Source organism: Typopeltis vanoorti, chromosome 17 (genome assembly GCF_054136105.1).
Source record: "Typopeltis vanoorti isolate ZY-2024b chromosome 17, IOZ_Tvanoo_1.0, whole genome shotgun sequence".
Lineage (NCBI taxonomy): Eukaryota > Metazoa > Arthropoda > Arachnida > Uropygi > Thelyphonidae > Typopeltis > Typopeltis vanoorti.
This window is the reverse complement of record NC_143565.1, coordinates 51640373-51662071: the sequence shown is the minus strand read 5'-3', so window position 1 is coordinate 51662071 and position 21699 is coordinate 51640373. Positions and strand designations below refer to the sequence as shown.

At 36.6% G+C, this 21699-nt stretch overlaps 1 protein-coding gene across 4 annotated transcripts in view; it reads right to left on the bottom strand.

The window, feature by feature from the left end:
- Positions 1-21699, bottom strand: part of LOC150097387 (spectrin beta chain-like) — a 795721-nt gene that overhangs the window by 468441 nt on the left and 305581 nt on the right. The window lies entirely within an intron of this gene.

Below are 21699 nucleotides of genomic sequence, written 5' to 3'. Positions count from 1 at the left end.
TCTTTATTACAAGCAACAGACTACAAAATTTAATAAAATATAAAACCACAATATATAAGACCGACGTTTCACTATGGCACAATGTAATTTACAAGTTTAACTGCTAATTAGGATGCAATACCTGATATAATGGAGACTTTTTTTTTTTTTAAGTCTAATTTTTTGGAACATTACAGATACTGCAAACAGAATATTTACATTCTACCAATAAAAGGAAACACACAAAATTATGCCAGTAATATCAATACCCTCTCCCCTTACTGAAATATCATTCCAAGCAATGCAATCTAAACAAGCCTCTGAAACTGAAAAAGTTACCACCACTGATCAAGAAAACAAAACCAAAGTATATAATCAGCCTTGCACTGTTTACCATCTAATGATGATTCTCCTTAAAACAGCCAGCACATCAGCATGTTGCTGATCCTATGTATACTTTATTAGTATTTGTTCCTTCTTTTTTTTGTCTCGTTAATTTTTAGTTTTCAAAAATTTTAGTTCTGAGATTTTTAACTCTTCATCTTTCAAAATTTATAGACCATTTGATTCATTTTCTTCCTTGTTTACCAATTTATTTGTTTTCATTTTCAACTATTAAATACATATATTCATTTAGCTCCAAATATCTTGTCATCTCTACCTTCTAAAATAGACATACAACTTGGTATGTCCTTTTAAGTAACTCTTTTAATATAAGTGAAATATTTTATATTAGTCATTTCACTCATTTGAGAATGCATCCAGGGTGAGACAGATGAACAAAATATATCTGGTTGCTTTTATATGTTTGGGATGCTAAGGAAGATGGAGATATAATACATCAGCAAATTAGTCCAAGCAGAGGACAAGTAATTATTAAGTGTGACTTCAATTACAGAGCCTCAAGTTTGAAAGAAGAGATAGAAGATAGGGTAAAGGGGTCTGCATGGTTAGGAAGGTAATCATTGAAATGTGGGTTTTTGAAATTTCAATTAATAGGTACATGCAAAACTAGAGAGAAGGTGATTACGACAAACTTGGGAAGAAGACCGGGACAGTAGCAGAGCATAAGGAACAATAAGGAAATGAAATTAACAGTGCATAGAGAATGAAAGAATATTTTGACAGAAGTATCCATTATCCTTACAGCAGATAAATCAGGTACAAGAAAAATGGATTATTAGCACCAGCATATACAGAAGCTTAAAAAGTTGTGGAATGCATATAAGGAAGAAGAAATACAAATTTGCATTTCTTCTTCCTTATGCAATTGGCAAGCTAACGAGCACAGGCAAGAAGAGTGACAAGTATAGTAAGAAGGGCTAAATGCAATTGATAGGAAATTAGCCAAGCAGGCCAAATGAAATCCAAAATGGTTCTTTATTATGCAGTCGTAAAAAGAAAGTTTGATTATGAAAGAATAACTGTAATGAATACAGACAAGGAAGCAATAAGCAAAAGAAATAGTTGAAGTACTGGATGATCAAGCATGTATCATCTGGATAAAGATAATGCAGTGACTGATGTGTAAATAGAATAGAGGTTTGTTATTATGTCTGTTAATTGCATGTGTTCTAATGGCCAGTTTGCCTGGGTGAGAATATGATACTATATTGGGAGAGGGGGGGGTCCAGTTTAGTGAAAGGTAGGTTGTACATTAGTGAAGGTGAGAAAATGGCTACACCATGATACTGTTGGATTTTGCAAAGGCATTTGACAAGAATACTGTAGAAAAGTATATATCATCAGCTTTGGCCAAGATGATGACATCTTGCTCTCTAATCTATATGAATGTCTTTAAGACAGTAGGATGCAAGGCCCTACTGTCTTAAAGAGAGCTGAAGTGGCTTAAAAAAGTTCAAAATGTAAATGGTTTCTGGAGTAATATTTCCGGATTAACTCTTGGCAAACATGGTATTAATACTATGGTATTATAGGATAGAAGTCTTTTGTGATGATATTCTTATATAAAATGGGCAGTGATACAAATCTGGAAATATGGACAAGAGATGGCTGATAGACAGTAGTAATAGTACTAGTATGTATGTAGAATAATCAAGGTGACAGATGAGTAATTGTGTGTCCTGACTATAATTGAACTACTACTGCTGCTTAATTTGCACATGTTGCAAGGAATGATTTGGGATGCCTGGGAGGAGGGGTGCCAAGACAATTGCTGAAGATGCTAAACTAGGAAAGGCAATAGTTAACAAAAGTAATGTGGGGATTGTGCAGGATATTTTAAAAACATTGATGGTATGGGCAAAGAAAATGGTTGCCAGTTTTACATAGCAAAAAGGTTTTGTACTTTGGACTGAAAATATTACCATTGTCTTACACTGATGAGACTGCACTACAAAAAAATTTATTAAGTTAGCAATTCAGAGGTGATGATGATGGATAGGTAGCTGACAGAGATCAAAGAATTGCTTAGATGCTGAAAATACTGACAAGTAGAGATAAGGAAGTTATTAGTCCTCTTTATGCATAGATTTAGTCCTCTGATTTCTCAGGGATGAGGAAGTGGTGAGAAAAACTAGCAGCAGATAAATAAGATGATGAAAGGTCTGCAGAATGCTCTGTATAAGAAGAAACTGGTTTATGAGTTACAAAATTTAGCCAATAGGCAGAGAAGAGGAAATGGCAAACACAAGTTAATAAGGGAGTTTCCTAAAATGCAGAATAAATTTTTTAATACATGAGAGAAAATAGCAAGGAAGTCATCCCTAAACTAAGTAAAAGCATGGTTAGCAAGGATATAAAACTAGTTACCAATGACAGCATTGGGTACATGTCAGTAAATGGGTTTAAGAAGAGGTGGAATCAGAATTTTATGAATAATGGTTAGTGCAGGCCTCTCACAATAAATCTTTGGATGTCATGGAAATGCCGGATGATAATAAATATCATGAACAAGTAAAATGTTTTTCAGATTACTAGGAAAACTCAGAGGAAAGAGAATGACAAAAAGGACACAGAGATTATAAAGGTGATATAAAACCTGAAAATAAGGACATTTTGAATATCAGAAGTAATTACTTTGGAAACATATTAGATGAGAAAAATCATAGAAGAACATAAGAAAATACCCAGGAGAAATGCAATCAGGAGTAAATAACAAAATTTTTGACAGAAAGAGTCAGAATTTGCCAGTGGCTATATTGCATAATTCAAACAGATTGATCACAAGTTTAAATCTAAGATGAATGTAGTAAATCACTCATTTCAATTTATAAGGAAAATAAAACAGACTGTGAGAATGTTACCTGGTTGGTCTAGTAGTTAGCATTCTTGCACACCAACCAATAGCATGCATGTTTGAATCCTGCCATTGACGTGGATGTTTGTGATTGTCTTTAGGTGGAAGGTGAAGTGTGGATCTATGTTTGCAGTGTATTAGACCACTGTCCTGCTAAATGATAGTTTAAAGTAGCTTATAAAATTTCTATGTTTTGTCTTGAGAATAGTGTTTCCAGATTATGTAAAAAATAAATGTGTCAAAAAAACGTGTCCTCTGACTGCAACTCTATTTTTACATTAAAAATAAAATAAAATGTAATGAAGTGATCATATATATTGCCTACCATTGTTGTGCTTTTGGCAATAATGATCTTTGAAATATGGAGTAGAGATTGCAGATGGTGATGAACAGTATGTTATTAGTGATAGGTAAAATAGTAAGATGGAGCTCCATTGAGTTTTAAAACTTAAAACAGATATGAATAAAGCAGTTAAAAGTGTAAAAATAATAAGATAGTATTAAAAGATTAGAATAAATCTAGTAATGAATGACGTGATATGATTAGAAAATACACAATAGAACTTGAAAATTTTTAAAAGGAAAAATAATAAAAGATCAAAAACTAGAATGTGAAATCATCATCAGAAAAAAAATTCATAGTGTGTATTATGTAGGCTATGTCGTTGCTGTTAAGATATTTGATTGGTTGAAATCTTTTTGTTCTTGGGGAGTTGCCAAAAAAATTGCATATAATGTAGGGGCAGTGGACATTGTTGCAATATGTCTTTATTTCAATGGCTTCTGTTATTCTTAACTTTATTTCATTTTTCTGAAAGCTAAGAATGGTTACTTTGCCAGCTTATGAAATGTGGTCGTATTCTATTGCATGTGCTGCTATTTCTGTAGTTGGGGCTTTTGGAGTTTGGTTGATTTGTTTCTTGGCCTAAAAGACAAAATTGATATATTCATAATTAAAAAAACTCTTGTCACAAATAAAATGCCCACCTACCACCTTTGAGCAAATCAAAATACATAAAGAAAGTTACTCCATATGCCAAATCTTATCTTACAAAAACATCACAATGTCTACTTTATTTAAATTTCTTGCTAATTTATTAAAACCACTAATGAAAATATCAGAGTAGTTCACGATGAAAAAATACAGGCCTTTTTTGAGAGAATTAAAAATCTATGCTCTCCTCCCAATAATATTCGCATATTATTTGATACTACTTCATTATACACTAATGCTGATCACCAACAGCAAAAAACTTTCAACCAACCAAAATACCTTAACAGCATTGACTCAGTCTACATAATATACACTACGAAATTTTCTTCTTTTATCCTGATGACGGTTTCCCCAAAATGGCCATACTTCACACTGTAAATCGATTTCATCTTTCATCATATATTTTATATTTCACTTTCAAGGCTTTTAGATTCTTATCCTTTACAGTTTTTAATCTTTTATTATTTTTCATTGTTAAATTTTACAAGTTTTATAGTGTAGTTACTAATCATATCACATCATCCATTATCAGACTTATTCTCATCTTTTAATAGTATCCCATTATTTTTATGCTTTTAACTCCTTTATTCATATCTGTTTTAAGTTTTAAAACTCAGTGGAGCTCCACCTTACTATTTTACCTATCACTAATATCATACTTGTTCATCACCATCTGCAATCTCTACTCCATATTTCAAAGATCATTATTGCGAAAAGCACAACAATGGTATACAATAATATAAGATCACTTCATTCAATTTTTATTTTATTTTTAATTAAAAAATAGAGGTGCAGTCAAAAGACACATTCTGATCTAGGATGCTCCATAACACAAAAGCTTTGCTTGCCTCTTTATATCCAAGACAAATTTAATAAACAGAAAGGAAGACTAGCAATGGACTCTTGATTGAGATGCTGTAGCAAACTTGCTTAGAGAGCAATTTGAGAAAGAGGTCTCAGAGCCCACAGAACATGACCTCAAATGTGGCTATGGTATGTTGGTATTTTCCTCATTTATCCTGGCTCTACTAACCAACTACAGAAATTCCTGAGTCGCCTAAACAACATTCATCCACCAATCAAATTTACTCTTAGATTAGAAACTAATAAATATTTACCTTATTAGATATACTCAAAGATATCCGAGCAAAACAAACTCAACTATTCAGTAAATAGGAAGCAGACTGACATGGGAAGAGAACTGCACACCAAATTCCATCACCATCCAGTGCAATAAACTTGCATTATATGAATCCTGCAATACAAAGCACACAAAACCTCCAGCAGTAGACAAAAAAGGAAATCAAGAGCTAGAATACCTCAGTTCCATCCTACTATCAAAGTATGTCTACAACTGAAGACTGACTAATAGAATATTATGTCATCCTCTATGCCACCAAATGAACTAGAAAAACAAGATTAATGAGAGCAGTAATTCTCCCCTACATTTGGTCAGTCACAAGTCACAGGCAAGATTAAAGTTACCTTTCTCACACTTCTTCCCACTAGATTTCAAGTCTTCTTAGCTTCAAAACCTCCACCTCCACACATCTAAAGAAACCTATCATTTATAAGATCATCTGTACTTGCAGTTGTGGTACACAGGACAGAACATAGAGAAAAAAACATGTCAGACATAGAAAAAAAAAAAAAACAGAAACAACTCAGAATTGGTAACACACACACACACACACACACAAAAAAATCCAAGCATGAAGTAATCTGGCAATGAACTGAAATGTTCTATGTAGATTACGATTTCCCAACCAACAACCGCAATGAGTCTTCAGACTCCAGGGGAGGCGTGAAAGTTAGCCTTCTTTTTTAAAAATTTAACACTGTGAATATTACCTGTTCATAGCTTAAAACTGTTTTATTCGTTATCTCATAAACTTGTGAAACAGTTATTTCATGAAATTAGATAAGTATTAAAATTTTTACTAATTTCTTTTATGTGGTTTCCATACTGGGATTATATTAGTTCATCTCCTACTATCACAGAAGTCATTGAAATGAGGGTAGTCATAATTTAATGGTATATCAGTGTAAACATTCTTAATTTACAAGTGACTAGTTAAAACTGATGGATGATTTTTTGGTGTTAAATCAGGTAAAACAGAGTTGCACCTCATTTCCAACACTGAATTATTGTGAGCAAATTACTGTACTGTAATATCTAACATTAAATTTAATGACAAAACAAATATCATACCCACTATTTTACTATACGTAAAGAATGTCAATCTGCCATTATAATATAAATTTGAATTTTCTATATTCATTAACCAAACTAAACAGCTGTGGCAAATATAGAATGAAAAATAAGAGAATAAAAGAAATAAGGGTAAAAAACAAGACGACAGCAGTATTATGTTGGAAATTTCAAGGCTTTGCCAAGTGTATGGCATCCTACTATACAAGAGTTAAGATGGCAGCAAAGGGATGCGATGTGAAGAAGTAAAGGAAGTATCAAGGAAGTAAATAAAAAACATTTAGGGAACATACAGTGATTCCACAAATGGGAAGGGAGGTACCAAAAGCAACAAAAGCCTTTCCTTGGAGCAAAGATTTGTAATATGACTAAAGCAATATGTATGCAAGGAGAACAAGTGGCTGATATGAATGTGTTGACATGTATATAGGCCAAAGTGCTAGTTTAAGCTCATCTTCAGATTTCATGAAATGAAAACAGCACAATGAAATAATTAAACACAGGCTTAAATGAGCTATGATTATGCAGGCCAAAAAGAATAATCTGAAAGGAGATTCATTGACTGATTGATTTTGGGTTTTTGGCACAAAGACAGCAAAGGTCATACTGTGCCAGGACATGGGTTACAGCAGTAGTATACACGGTGTTAGTAGGTAAATAAATAATTACAAGGAGATAAAATAGTGTATAGTATGTACAAAGTTATTAGAATGTAAATGATTAAATAAAATGTATGTACAAAGTTTAGTATTTACAGTGTGGTATCTACATATATACAAATTCATAATCAAATGTCTTTGAATAATTTAATGTTTTTTTTTTAAATCTAAAAATGTTATGCAATCTGTCTGAGTGTATAAGGTTCAGCCAGATAAGCAAAATTGTAATTTCTCTCTTGTATGAAGCACTTGCACTCCACCAGAATATGACTAATGGTAAGACAGGTGTTGCCCACACATAGGTGGGTCATCAGCCCTCAGTAAATGTGAAAGATGATTGTTACCTATGCAGAGCCTGGCAAGAACAACTTCCTCTCTTCTGTTCCTATGTTGACTAGTAGACTGTCAGTACTTAATGTCATAATTTGTTTGTCAGTGTTTCCTGCCATAAGTATTTCTATTGTGCAATTAACTTTGACTTTATAACTTGTGTGTAGTTAATATAAGGGACTGTTGAATAGTAGGTTGAGAAAGTATGAGCTGATTTAGCAGATGCATCAACGATGTCATTTCCCTTAATTCCAATGTGGCTGGAAATCCAACATAACCGAACATCGAAATTAAGGGTCCTTATTTTGTGCAAGAGATGGAGCACTTTAAGCACTTATTTATTTACGCATATGGCTTTGTGAAACTGGCAAGTGAAATGTACAATCACAATATCCAGAAACAAATGATGAAAAACTTAACATGTAAAATTTCATTACATAAAATGTACAAACTGCTTTCCAAGTCTTCCTTTTGTAAAAAAAAAAAAAGCAACAGTAATTACAACTACAGGTCAATGTCTAGCTGGAAAGCCAATCCAAGGCCTCATCCGGCATCTTGTGGATGTCCTGTAGGCCACCACCGTGAAATTGGCGCCTTGGGCAGTCATATACAATATGAGTAATCGTCTTAGCCACGGGAGAACAATGACAATAAAGGACCAACGGCCCCCATTTATGTAGTTGGTAGCCACATCTGTCCTGGTTAGTTCTTATCCTCTTGATTGATGACCAAATCTTCCTAGGAAGAGCAAACCCTTGTGGATGTCCTGTAGGCCACCACCGTGAAATTGGCGCCTTGGGCAGTCATATACAATATGAGTAATCGTCTTAGCCACGGGAGAACAATGACAATAAAGGACCAACGGCCCCCATTTATGTAGTTGGTAGCCACATCTGTCCTGGTTAGTTCTTATCCTCTTCATTGATGACCAAATCTTCCTGGGAAGAGCAAAACCCAGTAAAAGATCCCTGTGCTCTGCAAAACCCAGCAGAGCACAAAGATCTTCTACCAGGAAGCTGTTTGTTGGGGGATTGTTGGACCAGTATTCTCTCCACATCTCAGTTGTTGACAGCAGGGCAGCTGAAGAGAGTTTGTCCATGGACCAGAGAGGCTTTCTAGATTTTAGGCAAAGACCAGGTGGATTTATGAGAGTCTGGTGCAGGGGCAGGAGTGAGTTGCTCACTGCTTTATTAAATTCTTTAATCGAGGCTTGTCTTTTCCATATGTTTGGTGGAGCAATGTTAGATAGGACAGGCAGCCAGGAGAGAGGGGTGCTTCTCACTGTCCCACTAACTGTGCACATGGCAGAGTTCAGCTGGGCGTCTATAATGTTAGTGTGTGCACTTCTTTCCCAGACAGGGGCACAATATTCTGCTGCAGAGAATGAGTGGGCTAGTGCAAATGACCTTAGGACTTCTGCACCACAACCAAACGATCTTTTGCTATCGCATACTAGTACAGTTGGCCCTGATAACATCCATCATGAGATAATAAAACAACTACCATCATCTTCTGTAGATCTCCTTCTCTTTCTATGCAACAGAATATTTATAGAGGAAGAGTTTCCAGACTTTTGGCATAAGTTCATTGTCATTGCAATGACAATGAACTTATGCAACAAACTTCTTTCCAACACAGAGTGTAGCGTTTGTAGATATCACTCAACCTTGGACCAGTTAGTCTGTTTAGAAACATATATGAGAGATGATTTTCTGAAATTAAGAACGTATAGTTTGAGTGTTGTTTTACATCGAATAAGCCTATGACACAGACTGGAGATATGGAATATTAAAGGAACTGTTTAATTTTGGTCTGAGGGAGTACTTTCCTGTTTTTATTAAGAACCTTTTCTCCAGCCATGTGCTCCAAATCTGAGTGGTAGCACGTCATCTTGACCATATCATCAAGAAGTGGGTGGGGCTCCTCAAGGCTCTGTCTTTAGTGTGACCCCTCTTTGCTATTAAAGTGAACTCAGTTACTGAACCGCTTCCTCCCACAGTTGGCAATTGTCTTTATGTCATTGATTTCACAATTTACTATCACTCCTGCAATATGCAGGTCACTGAAAGACAACTTTCACAAGTAATCGATCGTGTCTCTTCATGGACTCTTTGTCGTGGGTTCAGGTTATCTGCTGATAAAACCATCTGTGTACACTTCTGCTAGAAACTGACTTTCTTCACCCCGATCTTAATTTAAGAATGGGACAAGTTAGTATCCCTGTAGTTCCAGAGACAAACTTTTTGGGACTCATCTTTAATAGAAAGCTCACTTTTTTTTTTACACACATTCATCATCTTCGAGATAAGTGCAAAAAAAAAAAAAAAAAAGCATTGAACATCCTCCACACTCTATCGTCTACTGAATGAAGTACTAATCAAGGTTCTTTGCTCCGCAGTTATCGTGCACTTACACATTCAAAGCATGATTGATTACAGGTCTCAGGTTGACAGTTCTACAAGGAAGAGCATACTTTAGTGGTTGGACTCAGTCCATCATTAAGGTATCCAATTAGCTACTAGGGCTTTTCACATAGCACCTGTTCAAAGCCTTTATGTTGAATCAAAGGAACCCCTTAACCCCTCTATCACTTAAAAGAAAACATTTCTGTGTTAATTATTCCCTAAATATAAAGTCCTTTCCAGATGATCTTACACACACTAGTCTCTTTCTTCATTAGGAGGTACAATATCACACACGTCAGATTACCATTCATCCTTTTGGTGTGTACATTAAAGAGGCTATAGAAGCTATTAGCATGAATGTTCACAACATTACCTGTATCAAATAAAACAGCATTCCTCCATGGCAGTCTTGCACTCCATTCTGCAACCTCTCACTTTGTCAACTACAGAAGTCTCATACACCCTCACCTGTCTACCTTCAAGTGTTCAATGTACACAGAGCAGTCCACTCTGATTTCTTGCTCATCTATACTGATGGTTCAAGAAACAGAGATCTCTGTTGGCTTTGCTGCTGTGTTCCCAAACATTACAATCTCTAAGCAGATTCCACTCGATTGCAGTAACTATACAGCAGAATTGCATGTTATTCAGCTTGTGCTTATCAAAGAAGACTCCTTTCAGAAGTGTATAATTTATACAGACTCTTTGAGTTCTTTATAGACTGTCTCCTCTCCTTTGTATAATCCACATCCAGTGCTTGAAGTAAGTGGTCCAGGAGGACCACTTACTTCAAGCACTGGTTGTGGATTTTCAAGCACTTCAAGCACACGAGGCTCACCAAAAATACCTTGGAGTGAGCCTGGACAAAAGCCTTACCTATAAAAGGCGCATCACCAACCTATCCAACAAAATTAAAATGAGAAACAATATCATTTCAAGGCTTGCTGTAACAACTTTAGCAGCAACTTAATTGCAGCTAAAGAGAAACTCTAACTTTCTCTTTAGCAGCAATTAAGCTACAGAAGTTTAATTGCTGTTTCTCTTGCTGAACTTTCAATATTAAAAATTTAGGAGCATATGAATGAGTTGCTGAGATTCTGGAAAAGTTTTCCCTCAAAGTGTCTGCAATAGCTTTGGGATCAGCAATAATACACCCATCATGATCCAAGGTAGACAACTGGTGTGTTTTGTATCTACCTTTCATTTTTCGGATTTTATCCCAGACAGTTTTTGCAGTGGTCGTTTGATTAATAGATAGTGTAAATTGGATCCAAGATTGTTTTTGATTCTGATGTTTCAAATGACCTGCTTAGGTGCGAACATATTTAAATGCTCTTAAACTTGTTGAGGGTAAGGAATCTACAAAACATACCCCATGATCTATCTTGATCTATTTTGGCTGATTGGCACTCTTGGTTCCACCAAGGCTTTGGGTAGAGTGGAAATTGAGATAATGTTTTTGGAACTGTTGTAGTTGCTGCATACACAATACAATGTTACACAATTCACTGCTTCATTAAAGGGTGTTTGGCTAACAGTTTCAATATTAAATTTCACAACAGGGAAAATGTATTCCAGTCAGCCTGGTCCATTTTCTACATGGGCATCTCGGTAGGAGGGCATGGTTCATATGAAGACATAAGATATATGTTTTCATCAACATCTTATGTTAGCAGTGGAAAAATGGAAGGGTAGCATATTGTAAGATATGCTACCCTTCTTGTCGAATAAGAGTACGTAGGCATGTGGAAGTAGGTATTTTTTTCCATTATTAATAAGGAAAGGGTCATGGTTCTCACGAATTTGCTAATACAACCTCATCTATTCATGTTGAGTGAATAGATGAGGTTGTGAACTATTCCACAATGTTAAGTTCATTGAAGTCACCCATTAAAAGTATGGTTTGAGGCAGTTGCATTATGATAGTGAGTTCTGTTTCATTTAGTTCAGAACCTGGTGGTAAATATATTGAGCAAACTGTGATTAGATACCCCACACACACAGGCGAATCACTACTGCTTCCCCAGCAGTGTTAATCAGAACATCAAGGAATGGAGTATGACTATCTTCAAGAAAAGCTACTCCACCATGTGTGCAGGGCCACCTCCTGTCATTGCACACAAGAGTGATATTCCTGATGGTAGGATCCTCACTGGATTTTAAATAAGTTTCCTGTAGACAAAAATAAAAAGGTTTGTATTTCTGCAGCAGGTGCTTAATATCATCAATATTCTGGTGAAATCCAGAATATTGATGATATTCTGGAAAGTCGAAACAATATTGCAAAGATAAAATTTTGCAAAGTCTAAACAATAGGAAAATTTCTACAATGGAATTGTAGAAATTTTCCTATTGTTTAGACTTTGCAGGTTTGTCTGGTTTCCAGGAGGTCGAGGACTTGCACTTATTGGATTCATATTTCTTATTACATTTTGTGATTGACAAGTGTCCATCTCGTCCTCTTGAAAAATATCCAATACATCACTGGATGTGTCAGGATCACCAGATAAGTTCAGCTTTCAGTGGATACTTTAGTATCCATTTTTTCTACGGAAGGTCTGTTCAGTCAGTATACTATACTGACTGAACTACAGAGGCTCTACCAGACAGATGGAGAAACTGTTTGGTAAAGAATGGTCATTCTCTCCCACCAGTTGCAGAGAATGACCATGTGGTTTTGATTGGAAGATGAATAGACATGCAGGAGTATCAAAGAGATAGGAATGTATGTGGAATTATAAGGTAGGTGATTATAATAATCGTAGATATCAACTCAGGGAAGTTTCATGGAAGGAGGAATTGGAAGGCACAATTTGGTGTAAAGTGGATGACAAACAATATTAAAGATGAACTGCATGTGAAAAAGAGGCTATGGAAGAGATATAAGAAGATAGGTGAAGAGCAGATGCATGAAGAATATAAGACAGGCCAGGAGAGTGGTAAGGAAGGAGAAACTGGAATATGAGAAGAGATTGGCACTAAGACTCAAAGAAAATCCTAGGGAATTTTTTAGCTATGTGGCCAGTGGCAGAGAAACGATTGTGGAACATTACAGGATAAAAATGGGAATAGAGTGACTAATGCAGAGGACATAGTGGAGTTGTTCAATGAGCACTTTATTGGAGTATTTCATCCTGGAGGAGGTTTTAATACTAGAGGGATAGGGCAAGTTCAGGGTTTAGAGGTGCAAGAGGAAAGAGTGTTCCAAATACCGGGTACTCTGGATAACAGCAAAGCTTGGATTGGATGGTTTTTCACCACGGGTTTTGAGAGAATGTGCTAAAGAACTGACAGCTCCGTTGACCTGGCTTTTCAATAAAAGTCTGGCTATGGGAGAGGTACCCAGGGAATGGAAGGAAGGTAAGATAGTGCCGCTGCATAAGGGCAGTAGCAGACTGGAAGTGTCTAATTATAGGCCTGTTTGTGTGTCATCAGTAGTTGTTAAGGTCTTGGAGAAATTAGTGAGGGACTATATACAGCATTGGACAGATGAGGGTAATGTTATCTGTGAGAATCAACATGGATTTGTTAAGGGGCACTCTTGCTTTAGTAATATGATTGCCTTTTATAATAAAGTGATAAGAGCAGTTGATGAGGAAAGGCACATGCTGCCATTTTTTTTGATGTTGCAAAGGCGTTTGACAGGGTGTCACATGATAAGCTGATATTTAAGTTGCAGCACATGGGTTTAAATGTCGGGTTAGTCAAATGGATTCAGGATTGGCTGACTGATTATCAGAGAGTTGTGTATAGTGAGGCAATATCAAGGAAGCAGAAGGTTACAAGTGGGGTTCCACAGGGTTCAGTAATGGGACCTGTATTGTTCAACCTTTATATCAATGATATTGTCAATGGATTGCAAGGGACACTCAGTTGTTTGCAGATGATGTGAAGCTGGGAAGGGTTATCAGTAATAGTGCAGATGCAGCACAGCCCTGCAAGAGGATTTGAATAAACTAGCAATGGGCAAATGAATGGGGGTGTCGGTTCAATGCAGCAAAATGTAAAGTCTTGAAGTTTGGGATTTATCGATGGAAGGATGCATACTTGATTGGAGGAGCTGTACTGGAGGAGGTAGGGAGATGAGATATGGAGGTGATGATTATTATTCTTGTTGAGAGGCTTATACGCTGGTTAAACATGATAACTAATATTTAAGGAATTGACAGCGTATACTAGAAATATAGATTAAATAAACTTTAATATATACTTTCCGATATTTCGGCGAACGTCACGTTGCCATCTTCTTGGGAGCTTACTACAAAGACACGTGCACACAAGTACTAATAACAGCAAATGAGACTGAAGCTAGGAAGCTGGTGTTTTCCTAAAGTCCTGATGGTGCCCCCTGGCAGGCTATATTGGTAGTTCTTGGCCTTTGGGCTGAAGTTCTTCTGATAAAAGTTTCCCAAATTTGGGGCGGTCTCATGCATCCAAATTTGTTGAGGTTTGGCACGAGACATCATGTAGGACCGCAGTTCCCTAGCCGACATAAACAGAGCTATTTCAATGCTAGAAAATGAGCCTTCACTTACGCTGAATCACGAGCTTTGGTCGGTCCTACATGACGTCTCGTGTACGGCAGCTAAAAAAGAATTTGAACGAGTACGGAGCCGACATATCAACAAGTTTGATAAATTAATAAAGAACTCTGCGTCAAAACCTAAACTACAAACCAACACTGTTGTTAACCTTTCATCAGCTACCTTAAAGATAGAAGCACTCCACGCTCTGTCACATGGTCACAACTTCGCCATTGCTCCTAAGAAATTACCGGCCGAGGAATTAATGATCCAAATTGAACGCGGGATTCGCCAACTTCCAAACCACATCGCCAACGATATTAGATTGGATGTAGCCTGTGTTCTCAATAAAGCAAAACCTCCAAAATCCAACATATCCATTAGCGAATACAAGGCACTACAAGAATTGAAGAGAAACAAAAAAATAGTGATCACCAAAGCGGATAAGGGGAACGCCACTGTGGTACTCAATCTTAAAGACTACACAGGTAAGCTCAAGGCTTTATTATTAGATCGTTCCACTTACCTCCCCATTGATTACAATCCCACCAACTCACAAATTAGAAAACTCCATAGGCTCCTTAAGAAGGTCACTTCTTGGCCTGTGGAGATTACCAACAGACTAAAACCCTATAACTCTAGACCCCCCCCCCCCACATATATGGGCTCCCAAAAATACACAAAGAAAATGTGCCATACATCCCATAGTGGATGGCATTGATTCCTCCACTTACAAACTAGCCAAGCATTTAGCCAAAGCGCTCTCACACTATACTGGCAATACACCATCACACATAAAAAACTCAGCCCACTTCAACGCCAGTATAGAAAACCTTACACTCCAACATAATGACATAATGGTCAGTTTTGATGTCTCCTCCCTATTCACAAATGTCCCGCTCAAAGAAACCTTAGAGCTAATCCAAGCTAAATTTCCTCCCGATATCTCAGCCCTATTTCAGTTTACAATGAACTCAGGCTATTTCGTTTGGCAGAAAAAATTCTACAAACAGATAGAGGGGACAGCCATGGGTTCATCACTTTCCCCACCCTTGGCCAACTTCTTCATGGAGACGTTTGAAGAGAAAGCCTTAAACTCAGCCCCACAAAAACCTACCATATGGCTTCGCTACGTTGATGATGTTTTCGCTATTTGACCACATGGCCCGGATTCACTCCTCTCCTTCCTAACACACTTAAACAACCAACACCCTAGAATCAAATTCACCCTGGAAAAAGAGGAAAACAATAACCTCCCCTTCCTAGACAAACTAGTCACCCGCCAACCTGATGGAACCTTGGTTTTCTCAGTTTATAGAAAACCCACCCATACAGGCAGATACATTCACCAACAATCCCACCCACCCCCTCACAACAATATGGAGTTATTAAAACATTATTCAACAGGGCAAAAATAATCTATTCTAATGATCAAGCCCTAACCACTGAACTAAATCACATCCGTGACACTTTCTCAGCCAACGGCTACCCCCTCCAAAAAATCCAAAAAATACTTAACCCAGTTATCCACAACCCACCACCCCCTCCCCTTCACAAAAAAGATTACTCTAAATCCATCACCATTCCCTACATCCGAGGCACCTCGGAAAAAATCAATAAAATCTTAAAAAAACATGACTTGACCACTTGTTACAGACCACATAGAAAACTGGCATCCTTATCCGCTCCACCAAAGACCAACCACTTCCCCTAGACCTACCTGGTGTATACCAGGTCCCTTGCAGCTGTAAACTGTCCTACTTTGGCCAAACAGGCAGGACAGCAAATATCAGAATCTCAGAACACAAGGATTACATCCGATTTCACCAGTACAGCCACTCTGGGCTTGCAGACCACGCTCTGGATACTCGCCACAGAATAAGATGGAAGAAAGCCACAGTAATACACCAGAGCAAGTTCAAGTATGAAAGATTATTCATGGAATCAGCCTTGGCCCTTAGGAACATGCCAAACCTCAACAAATTTGGATGCATGAGACCGCCCCAAATTTGGGAAACTTTTATCAGAAGAACTTCAGCCCAAAGGCCAAGAACTACCAATATAGCCCGCCAGGGGGCACCATCGGGACTTTAGGAAAACGCTAGCTTCCTAGCTTCAGTCTCATTTGCTGTTATTAGTACTTGTGTGCACGTCTTTGTAGTAAGTTTCCAAGAATGTGACAACGTGACGTTCGCCGAAATATCGGAAAGTATATATTAAAGTTTATTTAATCTATATTTCTAGTATACACTGTCAATTCCTTAAATATTAGTTATTATGAGGTGATGATTAATAGAAAACTGAAATTCAGGGAGCATATTGCAAACATGGTGAGGGCAACTCAGAGGATTGCTGCAATACTGAGAAGGACGCTGACCTACAGAGATAAAAGAGTTATCATTTTGTTGTATAAGACTCTGATCAGACCACACTTAGATTATTGTTCTTGATTTGGTCATTTGAAGGGGATAAATTGACTATGGAAAGGGTACAGAGGCAGATAACAATGATGGTTTCAGGACTGTACAATATGAGTTATGAGGATCGACTGAGAGAATGTGGGCTGCAGAGTTTGGTGGATAGACGAAGGAGAGGTGATATGATCAAGACTTTTAAACTGTTGAGAGGCAGTTACAGGGTAGACATCGGAGAGTTCTTTCACTTGGTGGAACGGCAGGAAGGAGCGATCACAAGAGGCCATCCCTGGAAGTTACGAAAGGAGGCTGTGCGCAAGAGGGTGAGGAGTGGTTTCTTTACGTGAAGAGTGGTTGAACCTTGGAATGCATTGCCTGAGAGAGAGTGGTTGGAGCGGGAATGGTCGATGGGTCCAAGGAGTGGTATGATCAACTTAGTGTTTCCTAAAAACGACCTCCCACGATGAGTCCTTTGACTCCATGTAGGACTGGATAATAATATTATATATCATAAATTATACTATATTATGAATCCATTGATTAGCCAGATAAGATAGAAACTTAAGTTTCCATTTTATCTTATCTGGCTAATCAATGGATTAATAATATCCATATAATTCATAACTTACCATGCCAGACTAAAGCCTATTTGACTCTACATTTCAATAATTAATTTATGCATTTACCAAGAGTCATTTATGAGTAATACAACTTTCCAAACATAAGACTGCTGGGGTACTGAAGTGAGTGTTTTTGTCCTCTTTAGATTTCAGCCTTGCCTCTGATGAGAACCAACAATTTGAAACAGCTGTCAGGCCATTGAAACCTCCTAAGCACTAATAAAAGGTAGCTATATGGCTCCTTTGAAGAATCCATATCTTTTAAGTAATGCCAACCCTAGACAATTCCTATGCCAAAGGTTATATTCTCATAAATTCTCTCTCGTAAATTTCAAAACTTTTTAATTTTCTGTCTTATTTGACTGTAACATTAACAAATTAATAATATCTATATAATTAATAATTTACTATGGCAGATTGAAGTCTCTTTGGCTCTTCATTTCAATAACATTATAGACCAAGATGAAAAGCCAAACGGCTATTTTTTTCTGGCGAGGTTGATAAGTTAAGGGGATAAAAATCCCTTATTGTTTTTCAGCCAGTAAGCGAAACTAAGATCGAAAACTGCGATCTGTAATGTTTCATGCCGACGAACTGTCGGCGTATCCAAACGTAAGTGACCACTTGGTAGTGCCACACCACGGCAACTCGTTGCAAAGGTGGAGCAAGCTCCCTCAACGTTCTTGATATTTTCTCATAATGTAAAACACACAGCTCTTAGGAGATGTAGTACTGTTTTACATTATGAGGAGAGGTCACTACCCAGACCGGTTTCAACCTTTTTTGAGGTCTCATCAGTGAGTAGCTAGACCTAGAATATCAGAGTTTAAGTGAAAAGAACGTACATATACTTTTGCTATACGATTGCTAGAAAGGTGTGTCACTATATTATATTACAACATAATAACTGTGAGGGATCTTGCTCCACCTTTGCAATGAGTTGGCGTGGTGTGGCACTACCAAGTGGTCACTTACGCTTGGATACGCCGACAGTTCGTCGGCATGAAACGTTACAGATCGTAGTTTTCGATCTTAGTTCGCTTACTGGCTGAAAAACAATAAGGGATTTTTATCCCCTTAACTTATCAACCTCGCCAGAAAAAAATAGCCGTTTGGCTTTTCATCTTAGTTATACTATGTTATAATATAATATAATATAGTGACACACCTTTCTGGCAATCGTATAGCAAAAGTATATGTAAGTTCTTTTCACTTAAACTCTGATATTCAAGGTCTAGCTACTCACTTATGAGACCTCAAAACAGGTTGAATCCGGTCTTAGTTTTCGATCTTAGTTTCGCTTACTGGCTGAAAAACAATAAGGGATTTTTATCCCCTTAACTTAATATTATAGACCATTAGTATCTCTGGAAACAAAGCATTTTGGCTGTATAAAGATTACCTCTTGGAAGATTTACCTGTATGCCTAAAAAGAAAGCTCTTGAACATATGCACCATTCCATGGGTGTTTACCTATAGAAATAAGACACGAGCAATGAATAAAAAAACATAAAGATGGGTTGCGTGTGGCCTAAACAGCCTTGGACAAAAAAAAAAAAAAAGGGAAAGCATAAGAAATACTAAAATTATAGAGATGACTGGAATAGAAGATACTGTGAAGTGTTGTAAAGCATTTAAATGGAGATAGGCAGGCAATCTACTAATATAGACTATATTAGTAGAATGCCAGATAAAAGTGGACAAAATTAAGCACTGAGTGAGTAAATAAAATACACTAAGAGAAGTCAAGGTTGCCAAAGAACAAGATAAAGGGATGATTTCCAAAGGTTTAGCATGAGGTGGTGGACACTGGCTAAAGACAACTGGAAAGCAAGGGAGAGACAACGTCCAACAGTGGATGGAATGAGGCTAAAGAAGTAGCTCTTGTGTGGTCATCAAGGTCTGGAATTACATCCAAAGGCAAGTGTAGTAAAGAATAGGAGGGCAGGTTTTTGTTAAAGTAGGTCTTGCTTTAGCAATCTACTCATGTTCTTTAAGCAAAGACATGAGTAGATTGCTTAAAGTCGCTGTGCTAAGACATCTTGCCAGATGCAAAGTGACTGATTGGCAGGGTAACAATTGATGCACCACAGGGCTGTATTGGGCAATTGTTCTTTAATAATTTAATGATATTGGGGAGGGTCTTGAATGTGATATCCATTTATTTGTCAATGATATTAAGACAGAGTGATAATGAATACAAATGATACAGAATGCATCAAGGCTGATTTAAAAAAACTGGTTATATGGGCAAAGGACAATGAATATCCTTATACTTGGCAACATCAGTCTGATGTTGTCAAGTATAAGGATATGCATGTTGGACAGAGATGCAAACAGAATACAGGTATCCCGCGATTAACACTGTTAATTAATCCCTCGATATTACCGTGTATATCAAAATTGCGTTAATCAAATCTAATAATCAATGGTAAAAATTACAATTCGTCCGTGATCGATTATTGTATTAATCGTTTATATGGTACTAATTCGTAATATGGTAAATAAAAAAATAAACTCTTTTAGGAAAGATAAAAAATGAATGCAAAGTAAATGTTTAATAAATACTTGTACCTACATTATTTACTGCAATTTTTTTTTATCAAAAGAGGTTATCAAGAGTAGTTTGAACAGTTTCAGTTTTTTTCTTATCGGCATAAATTCTACAATAACACGCAAAATGACTCTCCAGACCTCGGCAAACAAGCTATAAAACATAAAGGGAAAACCCTGCAAATATAATACATGATGGTACAAATTAAGTTAATATTGAATCTAACATTATTTCATAGGCGAATATAGAAACTAAAAGAGTTTCGTGCCGAATATATAGAAAACTAAAAGTTTCAGCGGATGCAAGCATAAGCAACCTTATGAGCAACTCATAGTAAAGGTGGAGTAAGCTCCAGACCTCTTTCCTTAGTATTTTCCAAAATGTAAAGCACATCTCCTAGAGGACAATTGATAAATAAGCCTTTGGCTCTCTATTTCAGTAATACATATGGTTTATTTATTTTCAGTTACAATCTAGAAATTATTGAACAAAGAAAAAAAAAACTAAGCCATACTATACTGACATCGGAGGTCCCGGTATCTCTCAGATATAATTTACTGTCAAACAACATAAACTTTTACATAACATGCGTTAAACCAAACTCACAGCAAAAAAACAGGAATATCACTTGTCATAAGCACACACAGCTAGTCATGACCTCCAAGCTATACACTGAATTGTGTAAGAATATTTATATTAAACCTTTTGCATGTATCTATCAGATCAGCTACGAGCTCCGCAGGGTTAAAGGCACGTTAATCAAAACTCGTCGTGTATATCAAGGGATTGCCGCAATTAATTTCGGCGTGTTAATCAAATCCCACGTTAAGCAAAAACGCGTTAAGCGGGGGATACCTGTATTATAGAATATTGCAGAGAATGTAGAATCGAAATGAATTTAATTCAATATTGCATACTGAATATAGAATATTCATATTACAAGCAGAATATCGTATTAATGGGACATTTGCTGGAAGCAGTCAATGGAGCTAGAGATTAAGGGATAATGGAAGGAACATGTTGAAGATGGTAACCACAAAAGAAAGATCTGGCTTAGCCAGCCATACTTAAGTAACAATTTTTCAGCATTTAATCAACTTCATGACCTTTGTATCTATATTTGTTTTGTTGTGTCTGGCCTTGAAAAAGCCATTAGCTCTCTTTTAGGTGGTGAAAATAGTCTACATAGTTTATTTATTTAGGTTAACAACTAATAAATTTCTGTGCTCTATGTATCATTTTTAGTCATAAAACTTTCTTTCATTAAAATCCAAAATCCAAATGTTCAATTATTAAAAACATACATACAGTACTGTTTGAATTAATTAAAAAGCAATTTTTCATTTCGGAGCCAATAATATCTAGAAAAAAGTGAAAGTAAAAAAATCAAAGATGCAAAGCAAAAGCATTTCCTTGGATATAAAACTGTAAATTTTAAGGCAATTAATAAGAGCAGGTGAATGTCAAGTTGATACAGGTTTCTTTAAACTTAGCAATGTCTACTACTATCAGAAGAATCATGAAAAATGCAGATAAAATAAGATCATTTGCAACTATGAGCTCAAAATTTTAGTAACAAAGATAATTCATGAAGCCATATTCTTGAAGAAATGTGAAAAAAAAAAGTCTTTATAACTAAGATGAAAAGCCAAACGGCTATTTTTTTTCTGGCGAGGTTGATATATATAAGTTAAGGGGATAAAAATCATTTACTGGCTGAAAAACAATAAGGGATTTTTATTCCCTTAAC